Source organism: Antechinus flavipes, chromosome 3 (genome assembly GCF_016432865.1).
Source record: "Antechinus flavipes isolate AdamAnt ecotype Samford, QLD, Australia chromosome 3, AdamAnt_v2, whole genome shotgun sequence".
In the NCBI taxonomy this organism is placed as follows: domain Eukaryota; kingdom Metazoa; phylum Chordata; class Mammalia; order Dasyuromorphia; family Dasyuridae; genus Antechinus; species Antechinus flavipes.
In genome coordinates, this window is record NC_067400.1 from 246643869 (window position 1) to 246656113 (window position 12245).

The window sequence follows — 12245 nt, forward strand, 5'->3', positions numbered from 1 at the left end:
TAAGTTAAATCATATTAAATAATTTTAAATAAAATTAAAACTCTTTCTTGAAGCTGCTTTTTTTCTTTTTTTTTCTTTTAGTGGTAAGGTTTTCTCTTTGATAATATACTTCAAAAGTTCAGCCTGAGAGAGAGAAATTTTCTGTTCATTAAAGTGCTAGGTGCTTCTCTGCTTACAATAAGATTAAATTGACAGAGCAGCAGTCACTCTATTCCCAGGATATGTGGTATGACTCTCCTTCAAGTAGTCTAGTTGCTTCTCCATTGAAATTTTTAACTAGGACACCATTTGAAGAATTTTTTATGATATTCCATCAGAAAGAAAACGAATCCTGTAGCATATAGTTAATCCAGATCAACTTCCTCAGCACATCACAGAATACATCTGGAAATCATCTTTTTCATTAGTGATCTTGTTCCCACAGCAAATAATATCCAGTGAGAAGGGTCATCTGTTTTGTTTTGCAATAAATCTGCTCCATATTTACTTGTGTTGATCATGTTATATAGCATATACTGAGATATTCCTTGTGTTGGATTCAAGACTTTTTCTGAAGATGGCATACCTAAAATGGTTTGTACTTACAAACCTTTACAAAGGTATTTGCCTTCAAATAAAATGTTTCCAAATCTTCAATATCTTCTTTGAGTATCTCTTTCCTCTATAGGGTTGTTCTTTATTTTCAGCTCTAATTGCATTTGTAATGTTTTCTGTATTCTCCTGATAGACATGTTTTTCAGGAGACCTGAGAGATAATTCCTGTAACTTGAAGATACTTTCTCCTCTTTGGAAATATTCTCTAAATAAATATTTAGAAATAAACTGCTTTTTGTCACTTCTGGATGACTGCGTAATACAATTGTAAGGAGAGAAGTTGTATGAAATCTGAATTCCTCATCCACATTCTCCAATTCCCATCTTTAATATCTTCAATGACATAAGACTTGAGGAATTTCCTTAACTTTTCTTGTAACTTCAGGACCAATATTGCTGTTATTTCTTAAGGCTTCATAAAGCCAACATAGGGCTTCATGGGCAGAAAACAATTACATCAGTTTCTAAGTTCTTCCAGTGTTTTCTTAGACACGGTCCTGCTTGAAAATATTCAGTCACTTTTAATTGCACTGTCTGGTAGTCAGGAAGAGACCCAAAATCACCTATTGACTCTCCATGTTACCTGCTAAGCTTCCTTAGCACTGCTGACGCGCTCCCAAGACGGCGCCCTTATCCCGAGCAACTGAGCACTATCAAGGAGGCACCTGTATCTGGAGCTATGGAGCTCCCCCAAGGCAGCTCCCCAATATCCTCAAGTAACAGAGCCTCCTCGGCCTCAATCACCTGCACTTGAGCTCAGGCATTGACTGGCCAATAGGCGTTGCAAGAGCGTTTGGAGATTTCTTTGAGTATAATATTTGTCTGCATATGAATTATCAGAAATTAAGAAAGATCAACAATTTTCAGGAGAATTTCTGCAACACTGATATATGTCCTAAGAAAAGGACTTGATTACTCATGCCAAGTTTTGATATGCTCAGGCTTCCTCAGCAGGGAGTCCCACACCATCACACTCCCTCTCCTTCCTTCTCCTTCCTTCTTCTTTTCTAATATTCCTCTGAAGTGTACCCTACAACCTGCTCCTCCAATCCAGGCTCTGTGTCCTAGACCCATGTTATACTACCCCTTCTCGTTCTTCTCAAGCATTGTTTCCCACTATCACTTTTCTCTCCTGTTAGAATTCTTACAAGGTGCTAAGTCACTGGAATTGATAGGCACTCCAGGAGATTCACAAGTCAGAATTCAGTGGGGGAGATTCACAAATCAAAAGCCCACAATCCCACTCTCAGAGGAGGAGTCAAGATTCATTCCATTTTCCACCTTTGTGCTGGCTGGAGGCTTTGGATTCGGAGAGAACTAGAGGCTGAAGCTGGAAGAGACAAAGGACTAGTGGCAAAAGCTCTCAGAACCAAGGAGAGAGATAGGCCTCTAAGAAAACTAACCAGGCTATTTTGAAGGAGACAATAAAGGAACTGAACTTTTACTTCCTGGCTGCATTTGTCAGATCTTGGGTTGGGATTATATATGAATCGAATGATAGGTCTTCATAATCAGTATATTCATAGCTTCAGTATCATTGATGGACTATAGCTTTGACTGTAAGATAAGGGTTAAAAATTTCATCCATTATATAAAGGATACATAGTGAAGGTAATGCAATTAAAACAAGGATGACTGCGGGTATAATAGTTCAAATAGTCTCAACTTCTTGGGCATCTATGGTGCTAGTATGGGTTAGTTTTGTTGTGAGTATAAGGATTAGTACGTAGAGCACCAGGGAGCTAATAAAGAAGACAATTATTAATGTGCATTTGGGGTGATTATTACTCTGAACTGAAACTAAGGCTGCCTCCAGAAGCCCCCCCAGAAACCTGCTCTCAGAGAATATTATATTTTAGAGAGAAGAACATTACACTCTCCTTCTAATCTTAAATCTCTGTGGTGTAGGGGCTTCCATGGTATTTTCAAATATATCCAAGTTTCCTCCTTCATTAAAGCATTCTCACTAAAAGTTAGCTGTCTTCACACATCTCTGCTCCTCTTCTCAGCTAAACTCTTTGAAAAAAGTCATCTACAATAGACACCCCCAACTTCCTCTCCTACTCTTCTAAAATTTCTGCAATCTGGCTTTCTCCCTCGTTATTTAAGTGAAATTTTAGGTTAGTTATTCTCTGATGGAACTGTATGTGGTGGACAAGATGAGGAAAAAGAGGGAAAGAACAAGTCAAAGAGCAAAAAATAATGATTGGGCTCAGGGATTTTCCTGAGGAAAGCAGACTCTCTCTCTCTCTCTCTCTTTCTCTTTCTATCTCTCTCTCTGTGTCTCTCTGTCTCTCTCTGTGTCTCTGTCTCTCTCTATCTCTCTGTCTCTCTGTCTCTGTCTCTGTCTCTGTCTGTCTCTCTGTCTCTCCCTCTATATCTATATCCATACCTATATATCTATATCTATATACATATATATATTATTATCGAGTAGTAGCATCAAGGAAGAATCTGAGGTAATTAAGAAATCAAAGTATTGCAATTTTTTACCCTCATAGGAAACTCTTGGAGTAAAGAAGAGGATGTGGAGGACATACTGGACACTAATCCTGGGCCCTAGACTAGCTCATGAGAATTACTAGCATACCAAATCATTATTAATCAGAGAAATGCAAATTAAGACAACTCTGAGATACCACTACACACCTGCCAGATTGGCTAGAGTGACAGGGAAAGATAATGTGGAATGTTGGAGGGGATGTGGGAAAACAGGGACACTGATACATTGTTGGTGGAATTGTGAACACATCCAGCTATTCTGGAGAGCGATTTGGAACTATGCTCAAAAAGTTGTCAAACTGTGCATACCCTTTGATCCAGCAGTGTTACTACTGGGCTTATATCCTAAAGAGATACTAAAGAAGGGAAAGGGACCTGTATGTGCCAAAATGTTGGTAGCAGCCCTGTTTGTAGTGGGCTAGAAGCTGGAAAATGAATGGATGCCCATCAATTGGAGAATGGCTGGGTAAATTGTGGTATATGAACGTTATGGAATATTATTGTTCTGTAAGGAATGATACAGAGAGGACTGGCGAGACTTACATGAACTGATGCTAAGTGAAATGAGCAGAACCAGGAGATCATTATATACCTCAACAATGATACTGTTTGAGGATGTATTCTGAAGGAAGTGGATTTCTTTGATAAAGAGAGCTAATTCAGTTTCAATTGATCAAAGATGGGCAGAAGCAGCTACACCCAAAGAAAGAACACTGGGAAATGAATGTAAACTGCTTGCATTTTTGTTTTTCTTCCCGGGTTATTTATACCTTCTGAATTCAATTCTCCCTGTGCAACAAGAAAACTGTTCGGTTCTGCACACATATATTGTATCTAGGATATACTGTAACCTATTCAACATGCAAAGGATTGCTTGCCATCTGGGGGAGGGGGTGGAGGGAGGGAGGGGAAAAATCGGAACAGAAATGAATGCAAGGAATAATGTTGTAAAAAATTACCCTGGCATGAGTTCTATCAATAAAAGTTATTTTAAAAGAAAATTACTAGCATAAACACTAACGTAAGTATGTTTGCATTTGCTGGGTCTACAGATTCCAAGCAATCAAGTTACTGTTTTGTTTTTTTTTTTTGTTTTGTTTTGTTTTGTTTTGTTTGTTGTTTTTTTTTTTTTTTTTTACTGTGGCTAGACTACTGTCTTTAAAAAAAAATTCTGTTTTTAGCAGGCTTAATATTCCTAACATGGCTTAGAGCCAAAATTATGGTACATAAGCTTTCTTCCCTCTTATCCTAATTGCCAATTAGTTACCCATGCTATCTGGCCTACCCACTTTGACAAAATAAATCTTAGACTAAAAGAGAATCCAGTGCCAGTGTTCTTACTCAAACTTTGAACCAAACTACTCTCCCACTGCAAAAAGACTTTGAAAGGACACTACAGCTGACTTCAAGGATTTAAAAGGAAATTAAAGGGAAGAAGGATTAAATATATCCTGCTTGAACCCAGAAAGAAATGGTGAAAATACAGATACTGACTTAGGCTAAGTATAAGAAAATAAGTATAAGAAAAAGCTTCCCCACTATGAAAGCCATTTAAACATAGCAAAAGCTACCTTAGGTAATGGGCAGTTAAGTGGTACATGGATAGAGCATTTGCAGTGAAATCAAGAAGACTCCTTTTCCTGATTTCAAATCTGGTCTCAGACATTTAATAAACTGTGTGACCTGGGCTATTCACTTAACCCTGTTTGCTTCAGTTTTCTCATTTGTAAAAATGATGTGGAGGGAGATATGACAAACTATTCCAGTATCTTTACCAAGAAAATGCCAAATGGAGTGTTGAAGGGTCAGACATGACTGAATAATCACCATCTCAGTAAATAGAGACCTTCTTCTAACTGGAGTCTTTCAAGCTGAAGCTAATGACCAGTTTTTTAGATTGTTGTAAAATTCACATCCTAGTTGTAATAGCTGAAGTTCCTTCAAACTCATTGGAAGTCTGTGATTCTTTAATTCAACAAAATTAGCCTTTTGGTCTCCAGAAAAGAGAATATTTCATCACCAAAAATGTTTATATTGACTGTTTGGATACATTAACCCTAAAACTGTTGTTTCAATACTGCTCTAGGTTATTAGATCAAAGGTTTTTAATTGAACATAGCAAAAAATGCTATTTCCTAGAATTCTCCAATTGGGGAAAGGATAGATAACAAGCTTTGCCTATACCAGTAATTTATATTAAAATGAAGGGGAAATGTATATCTTCAATTTAGACTGTGTCTAATAGAAGCACAAAAATGGGATTTTACTGAATAAAAGATTGGTTTTCATTCTTATTCTTTGTAAATCTGTGTTGGCTTATATTTTATATGCAATAGGATGTTTGATACTTGAAAGTGATTTCTATAATAATTGTATAAATTGCAGCCTTGAATTGAATAGACAAATAATAAATAATATTTAGGAAATAATAAATAGCAGTTTTGGTTTTCCACACTGATGGTTCAGCTAAAACAGAACTCATAATCCATGATGTTGTGACCTTATCTTTTAAAAAAATTTTCTATCTCAAATGCCAGCTTTATTCAGAAAGAGAACTTTGGAGACTAGGTGTGTATCAGAGTTTTTATTTTAATTTTATTTGCTTTTTCTTTCTTGTGGGTTTTTTTCCCTTTTGGTCTAATTTGTTTTGCACAATATGACAAATATGGAAATAGCTTTAAAAGGATTACATATGCTTGACTTAAAAAAATTTTTAACCTTCTAAGGGAGAATTGTAAGAGGCAAGGTAGGGGAGGAAATAAACATTTATATAGTATTTGCTATGTGCTAAACACTACTATAATTTGCTCTTTTGCAAATATAATCTCATTTGATCCTCACAACTACCCTACAAGATAGATGTTATTATTGTCCCTATTTTATGGTTGAGGAGGCAAACATGGGTTAAGAGATTTGTTCAGACTCACAGAACTACTAATGTCATATTTCAACTTGTTTTTTCTCCCTCTGGACCCAATGTTCTTTCCATCGTACTACCAACTGCCTTTAACAAAAATGTTTTCACCTGTTCCATCCCTCCCCTCTCCTGCAAAAAGCACTTCTAAGTGATTAGGTTATGCTTTTTACACATTATAGATGCTTAATAAGCATTTATTGAATAACTGAATATAGTGCTTATCTGAAAGAAATAATGATTTTTAAGAGTATCTGCATTTTATAAATTTTATACCTCCACCAAAATATTTTAAGTGAGTCTCTTGAAGTCTCTGAGTCTCAATTCTGGGTGATGGATCATGAATAATCTTGGTTCCCAAACAAACTTCAAATGGCAAATAAGAAGATAAGGGGGAAAGAGATAAATCTTCATACAAAAACAATCTCTCAGGAAAATTATCATAATAGCAAAATAAGTAAGCAAAACTGAAGACAAAGTACAATGAATGAATATTGTGGGATAAAAGAAAGTTGATTAGAAATTTTCAGAAGAGAAGAACATAACAAAAAATACCTCTGAAAGAGAATTCATACACCACAACATCTTCCAGAATGGTTTAAAATCATAATCTTAATAAAAGATATAAAAGGAAATTGACCCTGATAATATTGGAAATAAAACTGTTGAAACAAAAAGGATGGTAGAAAGTCTCAACAATTGAATTTTCTAAGACAGAGAAGGGAAAGTACAGCAATAGGAAAAAAAAAAAAAAACAGGATATCTTTTTTCTAGTGGCAAGAAACTAGAAACTGAGTGGATGCCCATCAGTTGAAGAATAGCTGAATAAGATATGATATATAAATGTTATGGAATATTAATTTTCTGTAAGAAACAACCAACAGGATTTCAGAGAGGCTTGGAGAGGCTTACATAAATTGATGCTAAGTGAAATGAAGAGAACCAGGACATCATTGTACACAGCATCATCAATATTATACGACAATCACTTCTGATAGACATGACTCTTTCCAACAATGAGATGATTGAGATCCAATGATCTTGTGATGAAAAGAGCCATTTACACCCAGAGAGAGGATTGTGGGAACTGAATGTGGATCACAACATAACATTCTCATTGTTTTTGCTGTTTGCTTGCATTTTTTTCTTACTCGTTTTCTTTTCTTTTTTAATCTGATTTTTCTTGTGCAGCAAGATAATTGTATAAATATGCTTACATATATAGTATTTAACATATATTTTAACATATATAACATATTTTGGATTGCTTGCCAACTACGGGAGGGGTGGAGGAAGGAGGGGAAAATTTGGAACACAAGGCTATGCAAAGGTCAATGTTGTCAAATTATCTGTTCATGTTTTGAAAATAAGCTTTAATAAAAAAAAAAAATCAAAAAAAAAAAAAAAAAAAGACTATTTCCTTTTCTAGTTGGTTAACTTTCATTTGAGAATCTTGTTTTTCTTGGACTTTTTTTTAAGTTTTCCTTTAATCTCCCTCATTTGATTTTTTTTTTTTTATTGAAGCTTTTTATTTTCAAAACATATTCAAGGATAATTTTTCACCACTGATTCTTGCAAAACTTGTGTTCCAATTTCCCTCTACCTTCTTCCCTCACCCCTTCCCCTAAATGGCAAGTAATCCAATAGATGTTAAACATCTCATTTGACTTTTAAAGTCTTTTTTGAGGTCTATAAATTCTTTCTGGGTAAGGAACCATTTAATGTTACTCTTTGGTGTAGAAAAGGATTCCCCCCCCCCCCCCCCCAGCCTTTTACCTTTATATGTGTCTTTCTGTGTCGAATGTGTTTCTTGCAAATAACACATTGTAAGATTTTGTTTTTTAATCCATTCTGTTATTAATTTCCATTTTATGGTAGAGTTCATTCCATTCACATTCACAGTTATGATTACCAGCTCTATATTTTACTCCATCTTCTTTTCTCCCCTATATATACTTTTGTTCTCTCTTTCCATTCTGTTCTTAGTCCTGCTTTTTTTTTTTTACCCACCCCATCCCTTACCTTATCTCCTATCACCCCTCCTTCTTCTCTTAGTAGTGTTTTTTACCTCCTCCCACTACCTTATTGCCTACTATTCCTCCCCCTTCTCTTATATTATATATGCAATAGGATGCATATAAGAAGGGGAGGGGTGTGTTTTTTAACTCTAACCCTTCCCCCCTTCTCTTACCTTTTCCCCAGAGTTTCTGCCCTCAATTCTGTCTTGTCCATCCCTTTTCTTTTCTTCTTTCTCCTTTTACTTCTATATATGCTTAGATAAATTTCTTTATGAACTGAATGATTAAGCTATTCCCTCTTAGAGCCAAAACTGATGAGATCAAGCTTCTGATAATGCTCATTCTCCCTTCCTTCTTTCCCTTCATTGTAATAGATCTTTTGCACCTCTAGTGTGAACTAATTGTCCCATTAAACGCTCCTTTTTCTCTTTTTCCAATACAGACCTTTTTTCACCCTTTAATGTTTTTATCATTGGTGTTATCACATCAGAGTCCATTCACAACTGCACCCTCAGTCCATGTGATGTTCCCCTCTGTCTGACTCAGTGACAGATACAGTTCTCAAGAGTTACAGATATCATTTTCTCATCTACAGATGTGAATAGTTTAACCTTTAATTTACACACACACACACACACACACACACACACACACACACACACACACACACACATTTATTCCCCTGTTTACCTTTCTATGCTTCTCTTGAGTCCTGTGTTTGTAGGTTAAATTTTCTATTTAGTTCTGATTTTTTTCAGTAGAAATGAGTGAAAGTCTCTTACTTCATTGATGCTCCATTGCCTCCCCTGAAAGATGATGCTAAGTCTCATTGTGTGGTTAATTCTTGGTTGCAACCCTAAGTCTTTGCCTTCTGGAATATGGGATTCCAAGCCCTCTGCTCCTTTATTGTAGAAGTTGCCAGATCTTGGGTAATTCTGTGTTGCTCCTTGATATTTGAATTGTTTTTGTCTGGCAGCTTGAAGTATTTGTTTCTTGAGATTGTAGTTTGGGAGTCTCAAAACAATATTTCTTGGGATTTTCCTTGTGGGAACGCTTTCCAAAGGTGATCAATGGATTCTTTCAATCAGTATTTCCCCCTCTGTTTCTACAATATTGGGTCAGTTTTCCTTAAAAATCTCTTGTAGAATGCTATTCAGGCTTTTTTTTTTTTTTTTTTTTTTTTTTGGTCATGGCCTTCAGGTAGACAAATAATTTTTAAATTGTCTCTTCTGGATCTATTTTCCAGGTCAGCTGTTTTGTCAATGAAACATATCACATTTTCTTCCAATATTCTATTTAGTTTGTTTGAGTAAGTCATTAGCTTCCATTTGCCCTGTTCTAGTTTTTAATATATGATTTTCTTCAGTTAGCTTTTGTATCTCTTTTTCAACTTAATTAATTCTACTGTTTAAGGAATTGTTTTCTTCAGCCAATTTTTTCCTTCCTTTTCCAAGCTGATGACTCTTTCATGCATACCTCTCATTTCCTTTCTCATTTTTTCTTCTATCTTTTAAAGTCTTTTATGAACTTCCAAGAAGCCTCTTTAGGCTTGAGACCAAAGTCATATCATTTTTTGAGATTTTCTCTGTGGAAATTTTTTCCTCTTTTGAGTTTGTGTTTTGGGCTGCCCTGTCACCATAGCAGCATTTTATAGTCAAGGTTTTTTTCTGTTTCTTGCTTGTTTTCTTTCCTTTTCTTTTGATATTTCCTCTTTTTTTTTTTTTTTTTTTTTTTTTTTTTTTACTTTTATGTTGTATTCTGTTTTGGGGAGGAAGAAGGTACTGTCCCAGGCTTCCTGTGCACCTCTGAGCCTTGGCTTTGAGCACAGGGGGCCCTTGTGTTTACAGGAGATAGCTTTGCTTGTTCTTTTCAGGAAATAGCCTAGTTTCCCAGAGTTTACCTTCTGAGCTGAGACTGGAAGCTGCCCCACTGAATTGCTCCTCTCCTGAGCCAGGGCTGAGGGTTTTAGTTGCTGATTTGCTGTGATTAAGTCCCTCTTACCAGCTTTCCCTGAGTCTCTCTGAGCTAGGCTGAATGCCCTTTTCATGCCAGTGAGAGTGACCTTCCTTGAAGTTTTTCCAGTCTACTTTGAACTGGTCAGAGGTTTCATTCCTTCAGACTCTGTTCAGAAGCTTGGTTTCATGTGGTTTTTGAGGGAAACTGGGAGAGTTTGAGCAGCTTCCTGGCTTTACTCTGCCATTTTGGCTCCCCCTGGAAATCTACAAAGAGGCTTTTTTTTTTTTTTTTTTGCTTCACTCTTTCTCTAAAAATGAACTTCATCTTCCCTATTTCCATACTAAATTTCTATGTTTATGTTCTTCTTTGCCTGTTTTTTTTTTTTTTTTTAATAAGAACTCTTAATGTAAGCACCTCTAATCCTAGGTTGGGGTGTGGTGCTTCTGGCTTCACTTCAGCTCTTGCCTCTGACCTAGAACCTTAAACCAAAAACTCCACCCTCATGCAAGTGCCCACAGCCAACAGCCTCCCTGACCCACTGCTTCTGCACTCATGGAATGTGCTGGCTCCTTCTTGCCAAGGGCAGTGTCTCAGACAAAGGTCCTTCAGTCTTCCCTGACTCCCACTCCTGATTCCCCAGGCTGACTGAGGGTAAAAGTTCCTGCAGTTGTGGCAGAACCTCCACCCAGCTAGTCCCACCGGCTGTTTCTGCCGAGTTGGCTTGGAGGTGTTTCCACTTCACTCCAATCAAATACCCCTTAGTCCCAAGTCTTTATTTGGGTCTTCTTGGGTTGCTCCAGGAAGACCCCAGTTTTACCCTAAATCTTGTTTTTCACCAGTCTGTGTCTGCCCTGAGATACAATTTTGTTTTGTTTGTGAGGGAGATCTAGAGAACTTGGAACTTTCTGATCTACTCTGCCATTTTCCCAGAAACCTCTCAGAGTAATTTTTAAAAAGGAAAAAAAAAGAATATTTATACTATGATATACCACATTATTTTGGTTAGACAAATAGAGATTGAGTGATTTGTCCAAAGTCACAGCTAGTAAATGTCAAGTGTCTAAGCCAGATTTGAACTCATGTCCTCCTGACTCCAGGGCCAATGCTCTATCTACAGCTCTGCTACCTATTCATTTTGAATATAATTAATTACAAGGAATATTATTATTCTATAGGAAATAATAAGCAGGCTAATTTCAGAAAAGCCTGAAAAGAATTGATACTGAGTAAAGAGAGGAGAACCAGAAGAACACTGGATACAGTAAAAAGATTATGTGATGATCAGCTATGATAGATTTAGCTTTTCTCAGCAATACAGTGATCCAAAATAATTCCAACAACTTGGAATAGAAAATGCAATTTGCATTCAAAGAAAGAACTAGAACTATGGGTACTAAATGGGAACTGCAGCATACTATTCTCACATTTTTTTGGTTGTTCTTTGCTCTTTTTTTTCTCTTGTTTTTCCATTTTGTTATGATTTTTTTTCACAACATGACTAATATGGAAATATGTTTAAAATGATTGCACATGTATAATCTCTATCAAATTTCTTGCTGTCTTAAGAAGGAAGGCGGTAAGGGAGAGAGAGAGAAAAAAATTGAAACTCAAAAATCTTACAAAAATGAATATTGAAAACTATCTTTACTTTGAATTGGGAAAATAAAAGACTATTAAATTATGCATATATACATATATTTAAAATTAATTACATATTGTGGTATTGCTCAGGCACTAAACAATACTGACAAAGAACAATACTGAAGAAATACAACATCATCTCACTGCTAAAAAAAAAAAAGCATTTAATTATATGACTTAATGGAATACATATTTGATATTAATGTTTTTAGAAGGAATAGAAAATATTTATTGGAGAAGATTATGTATTAAATATATAGATGTACAGATTTATAGATTTTAAATACCTTTTTAACTTTTAAATAATTTATTGATAAACTACCCATGCTGTCTAATAAGTTTTTTAAGAGCATTATCTCTGAAGTCAAAAGACCTGGGTTCAAATCCTACTTTTAATGATGGTTATCATTTGGGCAAGTCATGGAACTTCTTGGCCTTATTTATTTATCTGTAAAATCAAGAGAGTTAGACTAGATTCTCTCTGAGGTACTTTCCAGCCCTTGCTCTATCACCTTCTAATTTGATGATTCTAAAATTAATAATTCTAAATAAGAATTTTTAAAAAAGCTTTGACATTAAACATATTACCATTAAACAATGGTAACCTTTTAAATTAAATC